This window comes from Sorex fumeus, unplaced genomic scaffold (assembly GCF_029834395.1).
Source record: "Sorex fumeus unplaced genomic scaffold, SorFum_2.1 ptg000054l, whole genome shotgun sequence".
Taxonomy (NCBI): domain Eukaryota; kingdom Metazoa; phylum Chordata; class Mammalia; order Eulipotyphla; family Soricidae; genus Sorex; species Sorex fumeus.
The window spans coordinates 44,804,077-44,830,040 of NW_026606111.1; positions in this window are offsets into that span (position 1 = coordinate 44,804,077).

The window sequence follows — 25,964 nt, forward strand, 5'->3', positions numbered from 1 at the left end:
AAGAATTTCGTTGTATAAATTTCCAAAATGTGTAGTTTTTATTAAATATATTAAGAATAAATCGTAGGTCTTGATTATACCATGAAGATTATTTTCCTGTTAGAAGTTACCCTTCTAAAATGCAAGAAAGAGACACATTTTGAAAATGTTGTTTATTCGTTCATTAATTCAAAGAATATTTGTTAGTCTGGTGGTGCAGTGCCTGCAGGAAGTCAACCTGTACACTCAGGTGAGTACATCAACAGTCTGATGGTGTCTTCATGCTTCCTGATAACCTCAAATGGCCACTGTGCCTCTGGCTGGCTTCCAACAACTCAGGACTACGTTTCCCGAGAAATTAAACTCCCAAAAGATATGTGGGAGCCATGTTCACAAACCACCCCTGGCTCAGCTATACAAGCTAATGCATTGGTCTTGTTTCAGAGACCCATAGACAAATCTGGAACATATCAACAGCCACTGTCAACCTTGGACCTGCAAAAGGCTGAACACACTAGGGTAAATCGGAGGGAGGCAGGTTAGTTTGGTGCCCACCCAACCAGAACCCAGTGCAGCCACTTGCTCCCACAATCCAAAATCGCCACCATGCTCTCCTCTGGTTTCCATCGTCTCAGGATGGCTCTCACTGAAATATAAAAGCTGAAAATTCGGATATGCGGGTTTTGTGACTGAAATCTCCAGGCTTTCTCTGGGCAGAATGGGAATCCCACCCCCACTGCCCTGTACTTATGGAAGCCTCAGCATTCATTTCCATACCTCAAAGCTACTCCAGTCTTACCTTCCTGATAAAAATGCTAAATTCCTTGAACAAACATGATGACCTCTTAGTACCTGTACGAGACCCTTAATGCACAAAATAAAAAGGAGACAGAGAGAAAGAATTAAAGAGCCTGCCATAGAGACACACTGGGGGTGGGGGTAGGGTGTTGGGGGATGGTTTTAGGGAACCAGGAATATTGGTTTTGGGAAATGTACACTAGAGAAGGGACGGATGTTGGATCGTTTTATGACTGGAAGCAAATTATGAATAGATTTGCAATGGGCTATCTCACAGATATTGGATAAAATATTAAAAATATATATCCTTCATTTGTACCTCAGAATACTGATGGAACTTTAAAACCCAGCATATGTATTTTTGTGTTCTCTGTAGGAAAAAAAAATGTTTCTCACATGTGTGCCAATAGCTTGTAGAAATCTAAACCCAAAGATATATCAATGACTGTGTTTGGCATGAATACTGTAATTGCAGCTATGTTATGTTTTAGAAACAGTTCATGCACAAGACCTCAAGAGGAGCAGTGGCAACATGCACCAATGTTGAATGGATAATGTTTCAGGAGCTTACAAGGGAGATGGGAAGATTTGGCATGAGTAAAGGGAAGAAACAGAAGAGTGAAGTACTAATAAGTATCATGAGAAAAATGCAAGGGAGGACATTTCCTGGCAAGTGTCACACTCTGTTGAGCTTCTGGTGAGGATAAGTATTAGAAAGTATCTTTCACATTTAGTAGTAAAAAGGTAAATTTGATGGTTGTATTTAAAATTTACTTTAACGATTAGAATTACCAAGAGATACAAAGTTACAAAGTTGCTCATAATTGAGTTTCAGTCATCTAATGTTCTAGAACCTTTCCTGTATATTGGGAAATTTTTGAAGGAATATCCCTGGTGCGAAGACTAGGGCATCTGAATCTTAACACATTTCACCAAATATATGATCTGTACTCACATGATTTACACTGTCTCCCCTGCTCTTTGATTTATGTTTTCATGCAATATTTCCTTGTGAACCTCACCTCAAGTGAGGCTCCCTATTTAAGACAAGTACATGTTTCTGGGGCACTACATATTTTTTGGTTGCTGGGAGAGTCTGTAAAGCAATGCTCAGGAGGTGTGGGGGCCCCACAGACAATTTTCAGAAAACGTGGCTATGGTGCTTGGGGTCCTCTGAGGCTATACAGCCTTTGATACTCTGGCAATCAGGTGGTGCTGGGAGTCAAATTGAGTGAATGTGAGACAAGTTCCATAAGCACTACACTATCTCCTGCGGCCCTGGGTATTAGATTTATGTCAGCATTCTGAGGTCCTCCCTTTTGTCAGAAAGCAGGGACTTGTGCAGGAGAAAGTGGAAGAGACTTTAGGGTTTAGCTAGGTTGACTGAGTAGCTGGTGATACCATTAAGATTGGAACATAAAGTAAAAATAAAACAAGAGCCCCGTGCCTTTTCCCGCTGAACTCGACACCCTCCACAGGAGTACACCTGCGGGGAAAACCTGCAGCAGCTCCTTTGGACTATCCATCACCTTATCAGACCCTCCCCTCCAGGTGCGTAGAGGGAGCACCAGCCGGTTCACCACTCCTCCACTCCTCACCCTCAGCCCCCCGCCTTTTCCTGCAGAACTGGACACCCTCCAGCAGGGGAAACCTGAGGCAGCTACATGGGATTTTCCATTGCTCTTCCTACATTCCAGGATCCTGGGTGGGAGTGACCCTGGGATCAGAAAAGAGAGCCAAGAAAATACAAGAAGAAAAGAGAACAGAATTTTAAAAGGTTACAAAAAGAAGATTCACAAATAAAGGATTCAGTGGATGAAATAGAAAGTTAGTAAGTGCCCTGAGCAATAGGATAAGTGCAGCTGACAAGAGAATCAGCGAGCTTGAAGATGAGCAACAGAAATCCCACTGGGAAGAACAAGCAATAGGAAAAGACCTCAAAATGGCTCTAAGTAGAATCAGAGACATAGTGGATGACGCCAAGAGGAACAACATTACAATCATTGGTTTACCAGAAGGACAGGGAAACAACCCCAATGAAAAAGCTAGAGTAAAAGAAACCATTGCTGAAAAGTTCCCAGAGTTAAGGAAAGCAGACATACAGATCCAAGGAGCCAGAAGGGTACCAGCTAAAAGAGACCCCAGAAAAAACACTCCAAGCATATCATAGTCAGAACGATGGATGCTGTGGACAGAGACACAATATTACAAGCAGCAAGGTCAAAGAAGGAAATTACATACAAAGGAGCACCCCTTAGATTCACAGCAGACCTATCAGTGGAAACCCTCAACACCGAAGGCAATGGTTGTATATAGTGAAAAAATTCAAAGAAATGAACGCCTCACCGAGAATACTCTATCCAGCTAAACTCTCACTCAAATTCGATGGAACGATACACCACTTTTTAGATAAACACAAACTCAGGAACTTCATACACTCAAAACCAAATCTAAAAGAAGGACTAAAGGGGCTCCTGTAAGAAAAGAAGGAAAACACGTGTAAACACAATCAACTCCTACAGGAAGATGGCAGAAAACCCCATGACAATACTCTCCCTTAATGTCAATGTCTAAATGCACCAACCAAGAGACACAGAGTGGAAAAATGGATCCAGAAACTGAAACCAGCATTCTTCTATCTACAAGAAACTCATCTGAACAATCAGAGCAAACACAGACTCAAAGTGAAAGGATGGAAAACAATCCTGCAAGCAAACAGCTCCATCACAAAAGCTAGGATGGCCACACTAGTATCCGACAACATTAATGTCAGGCTGAAAAAGATTAGAAGGGACAGCCAAGGCCACTTTCTCTTCATCAAGTGATACATACAACAGGAAGAAATCATACTCTTATATGTATAAGTACCTAATGAAGGAACAGCTAGATACTTAAAACAACTGCTAACAGATTTTAAAGAGGAGAGTGCTAGCAACACAATAGTAGATGGAGACTTCAACATCGCCTTATCACCTCTGGATAGATCAACAAGAACAAAACTCAGCAAGGAAACATTGGCTTTGAATGAAGAAATAGAAGAGAAAGGACTTATAGACCTATACAGGGCTTTACACGCCCCAAAGAAAGAATACACATTCTTCTCCAGTGCTCCTGGAACAATTTCCAAAATCGGCTATGTGCTAGGCCACAAAACATACCTCAATAGAATCAGGAAGATAGAAAGAGTATCAATAATCTTTTCAGACCATGATGCACTGAGGATAGATGTGAATCACACACAGACACGGACAACCAAATCAAAATCCTGGAAAATAACCAAGTCACTGCTGAACAATGTGTGGGTCAAGAAGGACGTCAAGGAAGAAATCAAAAGATACCTGGAAACAAATGAGAACGAAGACACGAACTACCAGAGCTTATGGGATGCAGCTAAAGCCCTATTAAGGGGAAAATTCATAGTTCTGCAAGCATATCTATGGACGGAAGAAAAGATGCACATAAGCAACTTATTTCACAGCTCAAGATCTTAGAAAAGGATCAAGAAAAGGAGCCTAAATCGGGCAGAAGGACAGAGATCATAAAACCTAGAGCAGAAATCAACGACATGGAAACCTAAGAAACAATCCAAAAGATCAATGAAACCAAGAACTGGTTCTTTGAGAAAATAAACAAGATAGATAAACCACAAGCAACACTCACAAAGAAACAGAGAGAGAGAAAACTAATAAACCGAATCAGAAATAAAAATGGAGATATCACAAAGGAAACCAAAGAAATTCAAAAGATCATCAGAGACTACTTTGAAAGTCTGTATGCCAAGAAAAAAGAGAAGTTAGAAGAAATGGATAAATTCCTGGATTCCTATAATCTCCCAAAAATGAGTCAAGAGGATATAAAATACCTGAATAGACCTAGTCATAAAAATGAAATTAAAACTGTAATCAAAATTCTTCCCAAAAACAAAAGCCCAGGTCCAGATGGATTCACTACCGAATTTTTCCAAACATTTAAAGAGGATCTACTGCCCGTCCTCCTCAAACTTTTCCAGGAAATTGAAAAAACAGAAACTCTCCCAAACAGTTTCTATGAATCCCATATCTCTCTAATACCAAATGGAAACTAAGACACCACGAGAGAAGAAAACTACAGGCCGATATCACTGATGAACACGGATGAGAAAATTCTGAACAAAACACTAGCAAGGAGAACTCAGCAGCTCATCAAAAAGATCTTACACCATGACCAAGTGGGATTCATCCCGGGGATGCAAGGATGGTTTAACATTCGGAAATCAATCAACATAATCCATCATATCAACAAAAGATAAAAATCATATGATCATATCAATAGATGTAGAGAAAGCAATTGAGAAGATCCAGCATCCGTTTATGATGAAAACCCTCGCAAAATTGGGGATAGAGGGGACTTACCCCAATATAGTTAAAGCCAGCTACCACAAGCATACAGCAAGCATCATCCTCAATGGGGAAAATCTGAGAGCGTTCACCCTAAGATCAGCAACGAGATAAAGATTCCGACTCTCTCAACTGCTGTTGAACATATTACTGGAAATACTAGCAATAGCAATTAGGCAAGCAAAAGAGATTAAGGCCATCCAAATTGGAAAGGAAGAAATCAAGCTCTCACTATTCGCAAATGATATGATATTATACTTAAAGAACCCTAAAAACTCTACCAAGAAACTCCTAGAAATGATAGACTCGAGAGTAAAGTTACAGGTATAAAATAAATACCTAAAAGTCCATGGCTTTACTATACACAAATGCTGAGAGAGAAGAAAATGACAAGATGAAAACAATCCCATTCACAATTGTGTGCCAGAAAATCAACTACATAGGAATTAGTTTAACTAATGAAGTAGAGGAACTGTACAAAGAAAACTACAAAACGCTGCTTCTTGAAATAAAAGAGGAAGAGAGGAAATGGAAAAATATCCCCTGTTCATGGATCTGGAGAATTTATATTGTCAAAATGGCAATACATCCAAAAGCACTGTACAAATTCAATGCGATCCCTATTAGGTTATGGATGACATTCTTCAAAGAATTGGAGCAAACACTCCTGAAATTTATATGGAACAATAAGCCCCCACGAAGAGCTAAAGCAAGTCTTGGTTAAAAGAAAATGGGAGGAATTAACCTCCCGAACCTCAAACTTTACTAAAAGTAGTAATAATTAAAACAGCATGATACTGGAAAAAAGGTAGAGCTCCAGAGCGATGGAATGGGGTTGAATATACTGACATCTGCCCTCAAACATATGACCATCTAATCTTTGAAAAAGGGGCAAGAAATGTGAAGTGGAGTAAGGAAAGTCTTTTTAACAAATGGTGCTGGCAAAACTGGACGACTACGTGCAAACTACTGGGCTTCGATCTCTGCCTAACACAATGTACAAAAGTAAGATGAAAATGGATCAAAGACCTAAACATCAGACCGGAACCCATAAGGTACATTGAAGACAAAGTTGGCAAAACCCCCCAAGACATTGAAGCTAATGGTATCTTCAAGGATGTCACATCACTGGCCAAGCAAGTGGGAATATCTTAAACTAAGAAGCTTCTGCACCTCAAAAGAAACAATGACTAAAATACAGAGAGAGTCTACAGAATGAGGAAGGATATTCTCCAAATACACATCTGAGAAGGGGTTGATATCAAATATATACAAAGTACTGATTGAACTCCACAAGAAGAAAACATCCAACCCCAACAAAAAATGGGGCAACGAAATGAACAGAGACTTAATCAAAGAAGAAATCCGAATGGATAAAAGGCACATGAGAAAATGCTCTACATCTTTAATCATCAGGGAGATGCGGATCAAAACAACAATGAGATATCATTTCACACCACAGACACTGGCCCACATTCAAAAAAACAAAGGCAACCTTTGTTGGCACGATGTGGCGACAAAGGGACCCTCCTTCACTGCTGGTGGTAATGCCGACTGGCTCAACCCTTTCGGAAAAAAGTAGAGATGATTCTCAAAAAATTAGAATTTCAGCTCCCATTTGACCCACCAATACCACTCCTGGGAATATACCTCGGAGAAGCAAAAAAGGATAGTCGAAGTGACCCCTGCACTTATTTTTTCATCGCAGTACTATTTACAATAGCTAGAATATGGAAAAAAACCCGATTGCCTGAGAATAGATGACTGGTTACAGAAACGTTGGTACATCTACACAGTGGAGTACTATGTGGCAGTTAGAAAAAAATGAAGTCATGAAATTTACTTACAAGTGGTACTGCATGGAAAATATTATGCTAAGCGAAATGAGTCAGAAAGAGAGGGACACACATAGAAAGACTGCATTCAACTGGTTAACATAAAGTAGCAAACTAAGAGAATAACAACAAGAACAGCTGTGATAAATACCAGGTTCTTCACTCCATGGCTTAGATACCAGCCTCATACTCTAGGGGTAAAGGCAGCTCAGATAGAGAAGGGAGCACCAAAAAAAGGGTGCTGAGCAGATCCACCCAGAATGTGAGATGCATGCTGACAGCAGTCTATAGACAGAACATGATTGCCACCCTAAGTCTCTCCTACAGATTATAGCACCGAAAAGGAAAGATAGAAGAAAAGGGAGTGCCCTGCCACAAAGGCAGGGCAGGATGGGGGATAGGGGGTGTGAGGGATACTGGGAAAGGTAGGGGTGAAGAATGGGCTCTGGTGTTGGGGTGGGTACTCAATCATTGTATAACTGAAACCCAAGCACACAACTTGTAAGTCCACAACTGTAACTCATGGTGTTTAATAAAACAAAACAAAACAAAATAAAACAAGAGAAAGGTCTAATAATAGCAAACAGGATTGTAGTACTCAAAATATTTGGAAACAGGAACATTGGCAAGTATTTTTAAATAAGCATCCAGGAGAGGATGTAGCATTGTGAGTGAACAAATCTACTGTATGGATTCATCTCATCCTCGAAATGGAAAATGACAATGTGTTACAGTTACAAATTTACAAATAAGATATATACCATCAACTTTTTGCTGTGTTTCTATGCTTTGCCAAGTATGATTCTAATTTTTAAATTTACTTCAATAATTAAAACAGTATTGGCCTGCATTAATCATTTTAATTAATGTTTTTAAAATTATTAAAAATGTTTTATTAAAATGTCATTTAAAGAAACAAACATATAGTCCAAACAGCTATTGCAGTATGTAGAGGGTTTGTACCTTGTATGCAGATAACCTGAGCTCAGTCCCCAGAACCCTGAGCATGCCAGGAGTGATCTCTGGCTACAGAGTGGGAAGTGAGCCCGGAGCACATCTAGGTGCACTCCCCTCCCCACAAAAAAGGAAGAAAAGAAAAGAAAAACATATAAATGATTCTTGAGTAACATAGAGAATAAGAGTGCTAACTCCTATATAACTTTTGAAAATCGTCAAATTTAAGAGATAGTCTGCTATTGGCCAAGAAGATGGTTTTTTAAAATACAAATTATCGACCATCTATCTTCACTCCCATTCCTTCCCATTCCAGTTGTCGCATGATGTTCTCAAGGGTGGCAATGAGGAGTTTCGGTGAAATGGTATCACCCTGCCGCACCCCTCTCTTGACATCAATGATCACTACTTTGTAGAATGGTGAGATCCTGGTAGTGAATCCGCAATACAGCTCACGGAGGATCCTGATGTATTGGGCTTGAATACCCTGATTGGCTAGGGCTTCAATGACTGCTTCCATCTCAACAGAAGCAAAAGCCGTCTTTAAATCAATGAACATTAAACTGCGGCCTCTTCAACTCCCGAGAAACCTCAATGAGCTTGGTTATCGTGTGGATATGGTCGATGGTGCTGAATCCTTTGCGGAACCCTGCTTGCTCGTATGGTTGTCCTTCATCTAGTGTTCTGCCAATCCTATTTAGGATGACTCGAGTGAACAACTTGTAGATGACAGACAATAGGCAGATCGGGTGATAGTTGCCAATGTCATGGATGTCTCCCTTCTTGAACAGTAGTACGGTCCTGCTGGTTTTCCATTGGGACGGAATCTTGCATTCAGACAGGTAGCGAGTGAAGAGCCAAGCCAGTGTATTGATGAGTACTGACTGCAGGTTCTTCAGGTGTTCAGGTCTGACCTTGTCTGGGCCGGGTGCTGTTTCTTTCTTTACCGATGAAATGGAGTGTCGGATTTCGGAAGGGAGAACTTTGGGAACTACATATCCATCCTGTGGAATTTGGTATGTCGGCAAGTGGACATGGCTATCGAAGAGATTTGAGTAGAAGTCATGGATAATCTTCTCCATTGCCGTTCTGGAGGATGTGATGGATCCATCGGGACGTCGGAGGGCAGTCATCTTAGTCTTATAGTTGGCGAAGGACAGGCAGGCGTTACGAATACTTTTCCCGGCTTTTGCCGCATCTACCAGTACTTCTGCTCTTCTCTCTTTGAGGTCTTCCTTGTTCGCATCTCTGCACTGCTTTGCGAGCTTGGACATTAGCTTGCGGTTGCCTGAGGCATGCGCCAAACAACGCTGGCGAATTAGCTCAAGAGTTTTCGAAGATAGGCGATTTTTAGTGGCTATCTCTCTCTTGGCGTTCCTCGCACATTCATGGAGGTGCTGAACCAGTGGATCGTATTCCTCGTCAATGTTGTCAACAATGGCATCTTCCCATGTTGCCGCAATAGTAGCAAAGAGTTCCCAGTTGGTGGTCATTCTGGGAGTTCTCTTTTTGAACTTTTCAGCCCTTTCTCCCCGCTCTGTGAAGTAGAATTTTGCACGAAGGAGACGGTGGTCCGATCCCGTTCGAAATTTTGGGACAACAGCAACATCAGTCAGGCAAAACCATTGATTGAATATGATGTGATCTATTTCGTTGGGGAATCGTCCACCGGGGACTCCCATGTCCATCATTTAGATTCTGCCTTCTGGAACTGTGAGTTACCATGAATGGTCTTGGTCAACATGATGGATTCAGATAGTCTCTCACCCTGTTTGTTCCATTCTAGGCCATGGATCCCGATGTGAAGTTCTTCAGCTGATCTTCTCGGTCCTATCTTGGCATTAAAATCACCCACAATGATCTTGTAGAAGGTGTGGTCTTCTTTATAGAACTCCTCTAGCTCCATGTAGAACTTCTCGATTTCTCTTTCATCATAATGAGATGTTGGTGCGTAGACAACGAAGATAGTGTGGTCTGTAAACCTGTAAATTTGATACATTTAAAATTTATAATGGATTTTACAATAGTCTTTCAATTATGTATTTACATTAGTCCATATACAAGCATGATTTTTAAACAATAAATTTCAGTGACAATAAAATTTTGGAGTTTTTCATAATTGTAATGATTTACTGCTCAGTCTATATTGATGTGAACATTTTTATCGATTTGTCTAATTTTCTGATTGTTTATTTAATATCAGTAGTTAACAGCTAAATTACCGATGACTGATTATGTGGCTCAGGGCTAAAGCACTTGGGTTGCGTGTATGAAACTTTGGGTTGGCCTCCTGCAAGGCAAATGCCCTACCCACTGTGCTGCAAAAGTTATATAAAATATACTAATAATAAGACCTAATGATGTTGGTGAAGAGTGCAATATAAATGATTATTTAGTAATTTTCTTGATTTGTTAATGAAATGTGTAAGCTCTTGATTATAATGGGAGTATTTTTCTAACATAAGATTCTGAGGAAGGTGAAACTTTTATAACTGTCCTGTAGGATTCCATCTCCCTAGCCTGCTTCATTCTACCTCTCTCTCTATCCAATCCAGTCTTCTTCTTGGGAATCTGACCTCCTGATTGGCTAGCCTCTACCTTTCAACTGCCTACTTTATGACATCATTCTCCCACCCAACCAACCACCAACTGGTAGAATCTTGGGGTTGGTACCGCTTGACCTTGAGCCTGGAAGGTAGTGGAGGAAAGAGATGGTCCTAGGAGAGTTAATGGAGTGATGGATGGATGGGAAGGAAACCGGGAAGGGTAGGGAGTTGGACAGCTGGTGATCAGCATGGGAGATTTGGTAGATGTTTTCTAAATACTTTAACATGTTTTTCGTAAATGATATGCAAAACAAAAATACGAAAATAAGATAGGTTCCAAAGAAGAGGTTACATATAAGACCGAGAGAGCTGAAAGGGCTGGCATTCCTTCTGGAGCTTTCAATCATACCATTTACTAAAGATGATATTTTCACATCATTTAGCTGTGGAGAGGAATAGTGAGAAACAGAATGCCACCAGAAAAGCAATCTGGATGACCACCTTTCATAAATGCCAGGTGAAATGTGTTCACATGTATCCCAAGTGCAAGTGTATTAACTGGAACATATATTTCACTAAGTCTGCTTGGTACCAGTAACTTCTTTGGAGGACATGGAGGAAAACAAATGCAGTTTCTGACAGACCTGAGACTAAACTGCTAACAAATTTTCCCAGGAAAGGGTAGTTGACTGGCTGGGAACAGAAAAACTTGAAAAGTGTTTTGCTACATTTCATGTATGGCTTGAGGAAAATGATCCCAGTCATCTCTCAAAACAAACAAGCTTCAACTCCCTTCAAGGACAGTTGTATTCAGTGAGGAAAAAATGCAGGGAGAAAAGTCTGAAATGATGGGAAAAGAGACAGTAAGTGCAAAAGGAAGGACTTGAAATTTGGGTTCCTCTGAAAACAAAGCTTGAAACCACAAGATCTGGTGAGCACACGTTTTACTGGGAATGGGATCTGAGGAGGATAGGAATGATATCAGGGATATGAACAAGGAACATCCAAGTTAAGGAAGACTTAGCTAGCTGATTACCCCGTGGGCAACATGGTTCCAAGACTACCAGAACTTAGCAAGGAATTTACTTTAATTTTCTTTCTTTTATATGGTCACTTACAACATGTATTCTTTGACTTCTTCAACAGAATTTGCAAATGATTTTTAATTATTAAAAAAGTTTTATTAACATGTCTTTATTAAAAGGAAACATATAGGCCAAAGAGCTAGTGCAGTATGAAGAGGGTGTTTACCTTGTATGCAGCTAACCTGAGCTTAGTCCCCAGAACCCTGACCCTGCCAGGAGTGATCTCTGGATACAGAGTTAGAAGTGAGCCCAGAGCACATCTGGGTATGCTCCCCTCCCACAAAAAAGGAAGAAAAGAAAAGAAAAACATATAACTGATTCTTGAGTAACATAGAGGTTAAGGGTGCCAACTGCTATATAACTTTTGAAAACCCCCAAATTTAAGAGATAGTCTGCTGTTGACCAAGAAGATGGTTTTTTAATAATATTTACTCACATTGTCTGCAAGTAATGCTATTTGTGGCCTGTAAATCTGTAAATTTTGATACATTTTAAAAAAATTATAATAGATTTTATAATGGACTTTATAATGAATTTGTATTTTAGAGTAATAAGTGATAAATTGTCTTTCTGTTTTTGTGGGGTATTTTGGCCATAGTATGTGGTGCTTGGGACTTCTGACTCTGTGCTCAAGTGCCATTCCTGGTGATGCCAGCCATTAAGTTCAGTTGACTGTGTTCATGGTAAGTGCTTTAACCCCTCTACTAATTCTGGGGGCCCAATCAAATAAATTATCTGCATATATTTTATACAATCTTGGCATACTTTGTCTTAGATTTTTTGATATTTCAAGGATATATTGATCGTCTTTAATTATTTTACATCAATACCAATCTCCAAAAAAGTTTCAAAATATAATAATTGACAAAAAATCATATAGAGGTCCAAATTTGTATTGTTGATGGGATAACTATATTAAGAAGAAAATAGAACCACAATAAACATATAAGTAAAATGAAGGTACATTTCTTTGGAGTCTTTCAATTATGTATTTATATTTGTATATATACAAGTATAATCTTTGAAAAATAAATCTCAGATACTATAACATTTTATTGACTTTTTTTATAATTGCAATGTTTTATTGCTAAGATGATATTGTTGTGAACATTTATATCTATTTGTCTACTTTTCTGATTGTTAACTTAAGATCTGATATTAAAAGCTAACTTACTAGGGCTCGAGCCATAGCACAGCTGGTAGGATGTTTACCTTGCAAGCGGCCGACCTGGGTTCAATTCCCAGCATACCATATGTTTCCCTGAGCACCGCAAGGGGTAATTCCTGAGTGCAGAGCCAGGAGTAATACCTGTGCATCGCGAGGTGTGACCCAAAAAGAAAAAAAAAGCTAACTTACTTATGACTGGGTATGTAGCTCAGGGCTAAAGCACTTGGCTTGCAAGTATGAAATTTTGGGTTCTATTCCTCACACTATAGAAAAAAAACCAAAATCACTGACTATGGTTGAAAACATATCTCAGTGGTAAAATATTTGCCTCACATTTGTGAGGTTATGGGTTTGATCCCTGAATTTCCATATACGCTCACAAAAGCTAATTTACTTAAAGAATATTAAACTGCTTAAACCCAAGTACATATTGCCATACTATTATACAGATTTATTTCTCAATAAAATAACTTGAAAAGGTCTATTTTTAGCATCTTTTCTAGGAAAAGATGTTACCCGATTTTTAAATGTTTGTAATTTGGGGACACATTTTAATTTGTCATTTTATTTTTTGCTCTTTGTCTACTAGTGAGCTTGAAAATTGCTCTTGTGTTTACGAGGAATTTACACTTCTTTCAATAGAGATTATATGATCATGGTTTATGCTTATTTTTTCTATACAAGTTTAATAGCTAAATATTGATTTATTTCACAGCAGTAATTTATTAAAAACATTCATCATTCGCCTATTATATTAATTGCCATTAGTTGTTTGTTTTGCTTGTTTTTTGATCACTTAGTTTACATTTTATCTTTTCTTTCAGATTGTAAGATTTTCACACAAATGAGCATATGTTTTTCTTTATATTCTACAGTTTTAGATTGAGAAAAACTGTTTCTTTTGTAAAATAAGATACTTGTGCATTTACAATTTCTTCTCATTATTTTTACATTTTAACACATCTCGATTCATCTACAATTTGTCATAGTAAGTGTTGTCATATTGAAAGAAACCATCATTATTTTCAATCATAGCACTGTAGCACTATCCTCCCGTGGTTCGTCCATTTGCTCGAGTGGGCACCAGTAACTTCTTACAACAGATTGTGAGACTTGTTGTTACTGGTTTTGGCCTATTGAATACGTCATGGGTAGCTTGCCAGGCTTTTGCTATGAGGGCAAAATATTCTGGGTATCTGGGTATCTTGCCGGGCAGAGGAATAGGAATCAGGTTTGGCCTCCTGCAAGGCAAATGCCCTACCCGCTGGATGTAAACGTTATATAAAAATACTAGGAATACCGAATGTTGTTTCTTTAACAGTGCAATAAAAATGATTATTTAGTAATTTTCTTGATTTATTAAAGAAATATGTATGCTCTTGATTATAATGGGAGTAGTTCTCTAACACAATAGTCTGAGGAATTTGAAACTGTTATAACTGTTTTGTAGGATTCCATCTCCCTAGCCTGCTTCATTCTACCCCTCTCTCTTATCCAATCCGGTCTTCTTCTTGGGAATCGGACCTCCTGATTGGCCAGCCTCTACCTTTCAACTGCCTACTTTATGACATCATTCTCCCACCAAACCAACCACAACTGGTAGAACCTTGGGGTTCCCATGCGGTTGTTTGTAAAAAATTCGAATCATCCTGGCAAGTGACCAGTGACCAATGACCAATCACCATTGACCACTCATCTGTACTGGACACTTGTGGTCTTAAGCCGCTGCAGTTTACTGACTTACTCTCATACTGTCTCCTCGTCTCGTCTACCTTTCATCGTTATTTCCTCTTCTCTGACCATGTCAGGTAAGGAATAATACTTTTCAAAGCTTTTCATTAGATTTATCATCCCTAAACTTAGCAGTCTAGTAAAAAGAACATGTACTAGTGAAAGAAAGTATTCAAGTTGAATTTTATAAGGCTCATTTTAGTTGACTTTGACATTTGCTGTGTGATTTTATACATTGGCTTTCTTTCTCTCACAAACAAACTGTTTTTCCTCATTGATTACTTTATATTTTAGACATATTTATGAGCTCAAATACAAACATATATATATATGTTGATTCTCTGTGTTTCTTTTTACTTTTAATCGTGTATTTTACATAATATCCTTTGAAAAAAGCAAATCAGAGAGAATATTTTTACAGAAAAAGAAAATGTAGATGCTGTGGAATCCTGCTGAAATATACTCGCATGTTTTCTCTGTAATGGTCTCTCCTCATGTATTTGTACCTCAGTATTTTAAATATAGTACTATTACACAGTAATAATCATTTATCTTTGAATTTTCTATTTAAACCAGGTAATAAGAAAATTTGGGGCATGGGGAAGGTGTGGAGTGCTGAGCGTTAGGGAGGCAAGCCCTCAAAGGTAAGAAAGTTTGGGATCACTTTCATCAAACATTGACCAATCTAAACCAAGACGATATGAGGGAGAATAAAATAGGAAAGAAAGAATGAAAGAATATGGATGGCAATTATCAAGGAAGGGGAAACCGTCTGGATTGAATGTTGAAGAAAACCAAGGATTTAAAATCAAAAAAGAAAGAATATATGTTAAATATGCTGAGGAAAATACACTGAGAGCAAGTCAAAGCAATTTTCTTCAATAAATGCTAGGACTAGAAAGTATTCTGTTCCTTGAGTAGGGTACCAGAAGGAAAACCAGTATATCAGAAAGGCATCCTTGGTGACTTTTTCCCTTATTATCTCTTTGAACACAGTACTTGGTACTTGACAATTTGGAATATAAACATGCATCAGAAATGATGAATCCCATAAATAGCTAATAGTGGTTATCTAGGTGGGTGGAAGAAATAGAATCTTCAATGTTTTATGACATTCTGGTTTTTAAGTACATGTACGCGTTGCCTGTTGAAATTTAAAAAATGATATTTTCTAACTTGATTCAGGAGATTTGATTCATTTTTGTGGTAATTACGTTCCAGGTTTAAGCTGCTTGTCATCTTTACAAATATTATTTCATGTGATTTTTTCTACCTAACATGAGAGTAGTTTGATAATAGTCAACTTCTGTTTTAGATCCTAAGAGGAAATAGGAAAATCAAGCCTCACATGTAGAATTACACATTTTTGTCATATTTGTTAATTTTGTTTGTTCCTACATTAAAAATATTTAATGGGATTTTGGTGCTCATTTATTAAACATTGAGAAGAACGTTTTCCAGGTTAATAAAGTTAATTCTACTCTAGGTTTTGAAAGTAAATTTGCAATATTTTGTGATCATTTTTTATATGGTCTTTTATGTTGTTTGTGTGATAAACTGAAATCATATGCTATGTTTAAAACGTGTTGTTTGGTGGATAATATTCAGAGGTATTGATGAGAATAATTTTTGTAATTACAAAGTTTCTCTATTTTACTCATTTAAAACATTTCTTACCTATAAATACAATCACGTTTATTCTTATTTTCTTTTTGTTATGTAGTTACTGCTAAATCCTTTCTCTTTAATGGACTGGAAAGTTGTGTACTCAAAAATCAACTTCTATTCCGTTTTTTGGCTAGCAGTTTTTTCAAAAATAGAATACACTCTTCATATTGTATATGTGGAACAATTTATTAATAACCTTATTGGACTGTTTTATTTGGTTTTGTTTGAGACCACATCCACAGTTATTAAGGCTTTACTCTTGGGTCTGCTCTCCATAACTTACTGTACTATGCTGCTTGCTATAGAGTCCAGATTTCATTGATATCTATATACATCTTTTTCAGCTCTGTGGTACATATTTTTCCCGATGTTTTCTTTATACTTCCTCCTATGTAAACCACATGACTTGGAAAAATTATATTTATGTATGCATAATTATTCTTAGAGTTATTAGTAACTACATTGTAGATAAACAATTTAAGACACAGAATTTAAATAAAGTTTTCCTTCCAAAACATTTCTTGGGAAAAACTCAAGTAGTCATTTTTGAAGTGGATCAAAAATCAGGGTAACCTTCTATGCATCAACAAGATTAAGTCATAAGTGAACCGTAACTAACAGATCTTCATTGCACAAGTCAAAGGGAAACCTGTTGATTACAATGGTAAGAGTTGTAAAGACTCCAAATGCCTATATTAATGTAAGGTATCTTTCTAACCATTTCTGCATTGTAGTGACAATGCAGAGTCCTGGATAAAAGTCCACATGCTTAGGTTCCCTAACTTGGAAATTCATAAGGGGAAGAGAGATAGTACTGTAGGGGATAAGGCACTTGCCTTGTACACAGCCAATCTGCTTGGATCTCTGTTACTGCATACACTCTTCTGAATGTTACAAGGGGTCACTCCAGAGTGCAGAGCCAGAAAGAACCCAAGATCACTGTCAGTTATTGGTCGAAACTATACTCCTTAAAATGCCCAATAAAAATTATTGGAAAACATGAAGTCTCTTTGTCATTTCTGGCCCTCAGGTTTCTTCTTGTCCAGAGAATGTTACCCACTCTTAGACTTCCTAGTTTAGAAAAGCTTGCCTTATAAGAAATAACATATGAGTCAATAGGAGAACAAGCTACAGGCATTGCTAGTGTAAGGAGAAACTATCTGTAAGCAAGAAATCCAAGAACAGACATGATCACCTGGTTCTTCTACAGTTCTGTGTTCACTTTGGGAGCACGATACCAAATACACAAATTGCCAAAAGGTTCCAAGCTTTGAATCACACTAAATTGTTGGAACTTTGGAAACTCAGTTGACTGTTGGTACTAGAAGCATCTCGATGGCTTAAATTTTAAGTTCATATTGTTCCTCTCATCGTTGAAGGAGATTATAAGTCTCACAGATTTTTTTCATCACCCTCTTGTTCCTTACAGTAAATTTTTCAAAATCCTTCTGTATTGGGAACTGCCCATACTCTGCAGCTTTCCCTTCCCGTTGTGAATGATGCAGCTTCCCTAACAGGAAGTGTCTGCAACTACTCCAGAATATCTGCTCCTGCTGGTAGTTCTGCTTGGCTCCTGCCCTCAGCCTCTGGCACCTCTTTCCAAACAATGATGGGTAGTGCCTATCTTTACCAACATTTCAGCACAACAATGCTATCTGGAGTGTTTCACCAGAGTCATATATCCATCTCAGCTGCTTCCTACCCGAGTGTTTTGGAATGGGATATTGCAGGAAGGGCTGAAGAGAAGTCTTCCATGGGACACTTTTCTGTGACTGTCCTTGACCAAGACACCGCTGTCTCTTCCATGTCTATGGCAGCTCGCTGTAAGAGTACACTGGACACGTAAAACACGGTATCTGTGTACCCATCACTTTCTGCCAGTCTTGTTGAGAGAACACCATCTCAGGTTCCACATCAGAGTCAAAGCCTGTCACTTCCCTAACAGGAACGAACCCAGGTGTATTACAATCATCAAGGCACTCTGGGAACTGTCCTTTCTGGCCTGCAGTCCTATGACTCCATGTCATACATAGAGCAAAGTGGCTCTGCCCTCCAAGCTTACAGCAACTCATCTAGAGAAATGGTTATTGTTCTGAAGGAGGTCCAGCCCCCAAATTTACTAACCACCAACTTCCTCCTCTGGAATCCACTTCTCTGTGTCTGCTCAACCCCTCACAGAATCGAGATATCAAGGTGAGTTAAACTGAGAGAAGGGAAAGAAAACACAAAAATTGGGGTGAAAAAGAGGAAAACTGTCCATAGACAGGTGGTATTTAAATACATTGAGATTTTTAAGTTTATGAAATGATGTTAACTAAGTTCATGTTTACACCCCTCACTCATTATACAGCATGTTATTTTTGCACTCAACATAAGAGCTCCTAATGGACATTGGAACATGTGATAGTATAATGGACAACTAGGTTTCATATTATGAAGTTCAGGAGCACACAAAAGAATGCCACATTTTTTCCCTAGTTATTTCAATTATTTTTTAATTTTTATTAGTTAAACATCATGAGGCACAGTTGTAGACTTACAAATTATTGTGCTTGGATTTCATTTATACAATGATGGAGTACCTATCCCTCCACCAGTGCCCATTCTCCACCACCACGGATCCCAGTATTCCGCCGACCACCTATACCCCATCCCACCCAGCCTCTGGGGCAGGGAATGCCACATTTTTCACTGTTCTATGTCAGAAGTCCTCCAGAATTACGACACTAAATGCAAAATACATGTTTTAAACTAGTATTTTGTTATTTTCTTAAGAAGTTTCAGAACTCCTATTGTAATGGTACCACTTTAACTTTCCCTTCCATTAATGAACAGCAAGGTTCTGAATATACTTGTGTTTCAGAGATTTTATCTCAAATCTTCAAATCTAGAATCTGCACTTCAGCACAAATATCATGCTGAAGGAGTGCTTCATTCATACTCTTATTCTATGATATTAACGTCCTTTTATTTTTCTATGAAAGTGACTAAATTGAGAGTAAAACACATTACAATGCTAATTTCTCTATGGAACTTATTAGTTTAAAAATCTTTATTTTTTTTTTAAAAAAGCTTTTGTTTGGAGGATATTGAATCTGCGTCATAGCACGAAGTGCTCAGGAATTACTCCTGGGTCTGTGCTAGAGATCACTGCTGAATGTGCTTAGGAGATCATATGTGATATGAAAGATCAAATGGAGGTCAGCTCTTCGCAGGGCCAGTGCCTTACCAAATGGACTATCCCTCTGTCCAAGTCTCTTATTTTTTAAGTTAGTTTATACAGAAACTCTTTCAAATACAAAGAAAACCAAAAAACAACAGCACCACATGACAAACAGTAAGAACTACAACAGTTACCTAAAATCTTCTAGCATAGGGCCTTGCCATGATACGTAGAAGAGCCAGAAACAATTCCTTGTCTATTGATGGTAGGTGCACAGTTGTTGCAGCAGTAGTTTTGTGCAGGGAATATCTCATTTTGCAGGGACTGATTTCTTCCTCGGTTCCTTTTTAGTGATGAATTTCCTGGAGATGGAGACTTCCCTGGCATCGAACTTCAGGTCAGACATTTGGTCTGACAAAAATTTCCGAATTGCCCACATATTGCAGTAGAAGGATTCAAAGACTTGCGAGGAATCGACCACCTGACTTGGGAAAGTTCCCATAATATCTCCAACCCAAATTAACCTGTCGCTGACCCAACTCCAACTCAGGAAAAAAAAGTTATAAATTTTGATCAGATGAAATCTGGGCTTTCAAAAGCTCTGGAGACGTACCAGATCCAAGTAGACCTAGATCAATGAAAAGATCTTCAGGTAATGAACACCACTGAGACCATCACTCTGAAGCAGGTGCAAGAAAATTCAAGTAGCACTAAGGGGACCTCCCATGCAAAACAGAAGAACAAAAAGGAGGCTTCTGAACCTCTTGAGGGAGAACCAAAGGCCAAAATCCAGACAAAAGTCCAAGAATGCTTGCTATGGGGAGCAGGGATTGTTCGTAATGCTGCAGTCAGTGATAGGTGTCCTGTGACCACAGGCAAAACTAACAGCAAACCTCAAAAAGCTGCCTCCAGCAGCATCAGCAAGACAAAGAGGCATGGGCAGGAGAAGATAAAAAACACCAGAGAAAACTCTAAGAAAGCTAAGAAGTGTAAGCAGCCAGGGAACAATGTCAAGGCAGAAGAAAAGCCCACCATTGGCAAGATGACACACAAGAAAAGTCAACCTGAGCTTTGCCAAGAGGCTGTTAAAAAGTCCCGTCACTACCTAGGCATACAGATGCTGGATTTTGTCAAAGTTTTTCATGCTCTGGGGAAGAAGAGTAATCCAAAAACTGGAATCTATTCCTTCCAGGTCCTGGGTAGCTCAAAGAGGCCTAAAGATGTCAAGCCACCCTCAGGTGTCAAGCCATGCCTAGGTGCTACATGGGATGGAAAAGTCCTTGAGAAAACTCAGGTCAAAACAAAGTACAGAAACCAAGTAACAGTGCCGAAAAACGCTCATATCCATCCCAGTCTGAGCTGCCACCTCCTGGGAAGGTCAAATTGGTACCTTTGACTTTTCTTACCATGGAGAGGCCGCAAGCACGACCTGTTTCTCCAGACGACAATCTGTGGCCTCACATCGTCCTGCTGCAGCTTACCCTGCCAAGCCTGGCTCTACCAATGCAGCTCAGGCAACTGCTGCCAATTCATCCCGGTCAACCACTGCATTTTTGTCTGGTTCTGCCAAACCTGCTCAGTCCATTTCAACCAACCCACCTCGACCAGGTTTGCTGAACCCTAGTAGCCGGTGTATTCTTTGTCCTGCAGCTTCTACACCTACTCCATACAAGACAGCAGCTGGCACTTCTCTACATCGGGAGACTTCTCCTGTGTCTGTGAAGAAGCGACTCTCGCCACCCATACATCAGAGTCAGTTTCTCCTCCAAGACTTCCGTTTCCAACCGATTCCATGGAGAAAGCCCAATGTTCCCAGCCAGTCATGTCAAAGCCCATCACCAAAGAGCAGAGACCAAAGCGTGAGGCTATGAAAAGGAAGGCTCAGCAGGAGCTTGAGAACGATGCCAAACACACCTCTTTGGGGAAAGTGCAGTTCTTTATTGAGAGTGAAAAAGAGATGGACATCTCTCTCTAATATGGCTATGTAATGTGAGTAGCTGGAATGGTAGGTTCCACTTGAGGTACCAGATGGTTGCCTTAGACAAACACTGAAATGCCATACACAGTTTATTAATTCTAATACCTTTTTAACCAATTGATGAGATGCATCTTAGTTAATTGGTTGCTAATAAAGTTTCTGAAGTTTGAGATGCTTTCAATTGTGGTTGTTTTTGGGAGGGGCAGGGGTTGAAGGATGGCATGGGAAATAATGGGAAGGTATAGAGAGGACAAAGGGGGAATAGACAAGACTATGAGAAAGAGAAACTTGGTCCAGGGTTCTAAAGCCCATCAGAGGAGAAATTGCATGGGCCTGATGAAGAGTGGGGAGCTCAAATTATATTACCTTGAGGGGCTTCTCTGTGGTCTTCCATGGTCCCGGGTGCCTGTAGCCTTCTCTAAACATCGCTGTTAACTGCAGCTCACACAAGAACCAACGTTATCAGTGTCGTTGGGGCTGCGTTGGGGGATGTACCGGACTAAGACATGCGCACTAGGTCACCACCCCCAACGCAGTCGGTACCGCTTGACCTTGAGCCTGGAAGGTGGTGGCAGAAAGAGATGGTCCTAGGAGAGTTAATGGGGTGAGGAACGGATGGCAGGGAAACCGGGAAGGGAAGATAACTGGACAGCTGGTGATCATCATAGGAGAGTTGGTGGATGTTTTTTTTTAATTACGTTAACATGTTTTTCGTAATTGATAAGCAAAACAATAATACGAAAATAAGATAGGTTCTAAAGAACAGGTTACATATAAGACCGAGAGAGCTGAAAGGACTGGCATTCCTTCTGGAGCTTTCAATCATACAATTTACTAAAGATGGTATTTTCACATCACCTAGCTGCGAAGAGACATAGTGAGAAACAGAATGCCACCAGAAAAGCAAACTGGATGACCACGGTTCATAAAAGCCAGGTGGAAGGTGTTCACATGGATCCTAAGTGCCGGTGGGTTAACAGGAACATATATTTCACTAAGTCTGCTTGGTACCAGTAACTACTTTGGTAGAAATGGATGAACACGGATGCAGTTTCTGACAGACCTGAGACTAAACTGCTAACAAATTTTCCCAGGCAACGGTCGTTGACTGGCTGGGAACAGAACAATTTAAAAAGTGTTTTGCTACCTTTCATGTATGGCTAGAGGAAAATGATCCCAGTAAAATCTCAAAACTAACAAGTTTCAACGCCCTTGAAGGAAAGTTGTATTCACTGAGGAAAAAATGCTGGGATAAAAGTCTGAAATGATGGGAAAAGAGACAATAAGTGCAAAAAGAAGGATTTGAAATTTGGCGAAAACAAAGCTTGAAACAACAAGATCTGGTGAGCACATGATTTACTGGGAATGGGTTCTGAGGAGGAAAAGAGCGATATCAGGGATGTGAACAAGGAACATCCAAGTGAAGGAAGACTTTTAGCTAGCTGATTACCCCATGGGCAACATGGTTGCAAGACTACCAGAACTTCCCAAGGAATTGACTTTAAGTTTCTTTCTTTTATATGGTCACTTACAACATGTATTCTTTGCCTTCTTCAACGACAATTTGGAGTGTTCGTTTCTTTCTCAATATTCTGTTCACTTGTGTAAGCATCTTTAACAACTGCTGGATAACACAAGTATTTGATCAGACTTATTTTGTACTATCATCTTTAGTTGAGATTACTGACAACTAGGTCTAAAGTGAAGTTTGCTTTGATTGGTAGAAGTAGAGTAGCGAGGACTAGGGATGGAATCAGAGATTATAGGGTACCACATTCAGTTCCTAATAAAACAAGTCAAGGACAGTGTCCCAAATAGACTCTTGAAAAAGACACCCATCTCTGTTTAACATGTAAATTCAGCATATTATATATTAAATTAAAAATGAATGAATATTCCTGTATTTGGTCTTTTAAAGACATTCAAGGTTGGTTCAGGAAACAAACACTGCCTATGAAATCATAACAACTTAATCATAAAAACCTGATTACTACTTGAGTTTCCAAGAATGTCAGTGCTAAGAATGATTTCCCTTGATATCCCTAGTGCATATGATAGGCATATGAATACATCTGTGTGAATAAATAATTGGTATCAAATTTCGAGTCTCACCATACATGGTTGTGGGTATTGTGAAATAGTTTTATATATTTTCGTAATTTTGCAATAAGATCTCTGGGTGTCAATCCTTGAATCATAAATACCTTTTCGTATGCTCCAGCACCACCTCCTCCCACCTTGATTACTATATATATGACCTCCTAAGGAGTCATTTGCTTTGTCCACTTTGTTTTACTCCTTCTCTCTCTCTCTCTTTTCAAAGGTAAGTTATCTGTTTCAAATCAAGGTGCATGTATTTTGTGTGGCAGTTTTAATCTTTATGAGTGATTTAAAATTTCTTCATTTATTTTTTAATTGAATCACCATGAGATGGGCCATTGCAAAGCTATTTTGTGCAATTTAATTTTTAATCCTTTCAGTGAAGCCAAGGAAAATCTCTTACACGTGAAATTCAGAATTTCCATATTTCATGTGAATCAAAACTGATTGTTCTTGTGTGTTTTTTTTATATTTTTATTATTTTTATTGATAGAAAAGGGATCACCAAATAATGGGTGTTGGGAGGATCCTCCCAGGATGGGAGATGCATGCTGAAACTAGACTCTAGACCGAACATGATTGCCACTCAATGCCTCTTTTGGTATGTTTTTTAGATAATTCTTCCCCTTCTCTGTTTGCTTAGGACCAGGAATTTGCCTCTCCCCTCCCTGTTCTTTCAGGAAGCCAGAGAGACATCTTCAGGCAGGAAGAGCATGAAATTTACATAGAAGTGTTACTGCATGGACAGTATCATGTTAAGCGAAATGAGTCAGAAAGAGAGGGACAGACAGAGCAAGATTGCATTCACCTGTAGAACATAAAATAACAAAATAGGAGACGAACTCCCAAGAGTGGCCGAGATTAGTGTCAGGAATTTTTCTTCATAGCTTGGAGACCAACCACACACGCTAGCAGAAAAGGCAGCTCAGATAGAGAATGGAGCACCAAATAAAGGGTGATGGGAGGATCCTCCCAGGATGGGAGAGAGGGCGGAACATAGACTAGAGACCAAGCATGATTGTCACTCAATGCCTCTTTTGCAAACCACAACACCTAAAAGGAGAGAGAGAGAGAACAAAAGGGAATGCCCTCCCACAGAGTCAGGGTGGGATGAGGGGATGGGGGGTGGGAGGCATACTGGGATCCCTGGTGGTGGGAAATGGGCACTGGTGGAGGGATGGGTATTTGATCATTGTATAAATGAAACCCACGCACAAAAATTCGTATGTCTACAACCGTACCTCATGGTGTCTCACTAATAAAACTTTAAAAATTAAAAATTAAAAAATTGGAACATAAAGTAAAAATAAAACAAGAGAAAGATCTAACAATAGCAAAGATTGCTATAGTACTCAAAACGTTGAGAAACAGGCACATTGGCAAGTATTTTTAAATACACATCCAGGAGAGAATATAGCATTGTTCGTGAACAAATCTACTCTATGGATTCATCTCATCCTTGAAATGGAAAAGGACAATGTGTTACAGTTTCCAATTTGCAAATAAGATCTATAACATCTATTTTTTGCTATGTTTCTATGCTTTATCGAGTATTATCCTGATTTTTAAATTTACTTTAAGGATTAAAACAGTATTTGCCTGCATTAAACTTTTTAATTAAATGTTTTATTAGAAATGATTTTTAATGATTAAGAATGTTTTATTCACATGTCCTTTTCAAAAAGAAACATATAGGCCAAAGAGCTAGTGCAGCATGTAGAGGGTGTTTACCTTGTATGCAGCTAACCTGAGTTCAATTCCCAGAACCCTGAGCTTGCTAGGGGTGATCTCTGGATACAGGGTCTGAAGTGAGCCCGGAGCACATCTGGGTGCGCTCCCCTCCACACATACAAGGAAGAAAAGAAAAGAAAAACATATAACTGATTCTTGAGTAACATAGACGTTAAGGGTGCTAACTCCTCTATAATTTTTGAAAACCCCCAAATTTAATAGATAGTCTGCACTTGACCAAGAAGATGGTTTTCTAATAGTATTTAATTCCATTGACTGCAATTAGTACTATGTGTGGCCTGTCAATCTGTAAATTTTGATACATTTAAAAACTTTTATGGATTTTATAATAGACTTTATAATACATTTGTATTTTAAGGTAGTAAGTGATAATTTATATTTCTATTTGTGTGGGGTATTTGGGCTGTAGTATGTGGTGCTTGGGACTTCAGACTCTGTGCTCAAGGGTCATTCCTGGTGGTGCCAGCCATTAATTTGGGTTGACAGTGTGCATGGTAAGTGCTTGAACCCCTATACAAAGTCTGGGGTCCAACCAAATCAGTTATCTGCATATATTTTATACATGCATGGCATACTTTTCCTTAGATTTTTTATATTTCTAGGATATATTGATCATCTTTAATTATTTCACATCCCTACCAATGTCCAAAAGTTTTCAAAATACAATTAATGAAAAATATCATATAAAAGTCCAAATTTGTATTGTTCATGGAATAACTATATTACGAAGAAAGTAGAACCACAATAAACATGCAAGTAAAATGCAGGTACATTGCTTTGGAGTCTTTCAATTATGCATTTATATTAGTCTCTATACAAGTATGATTTTTA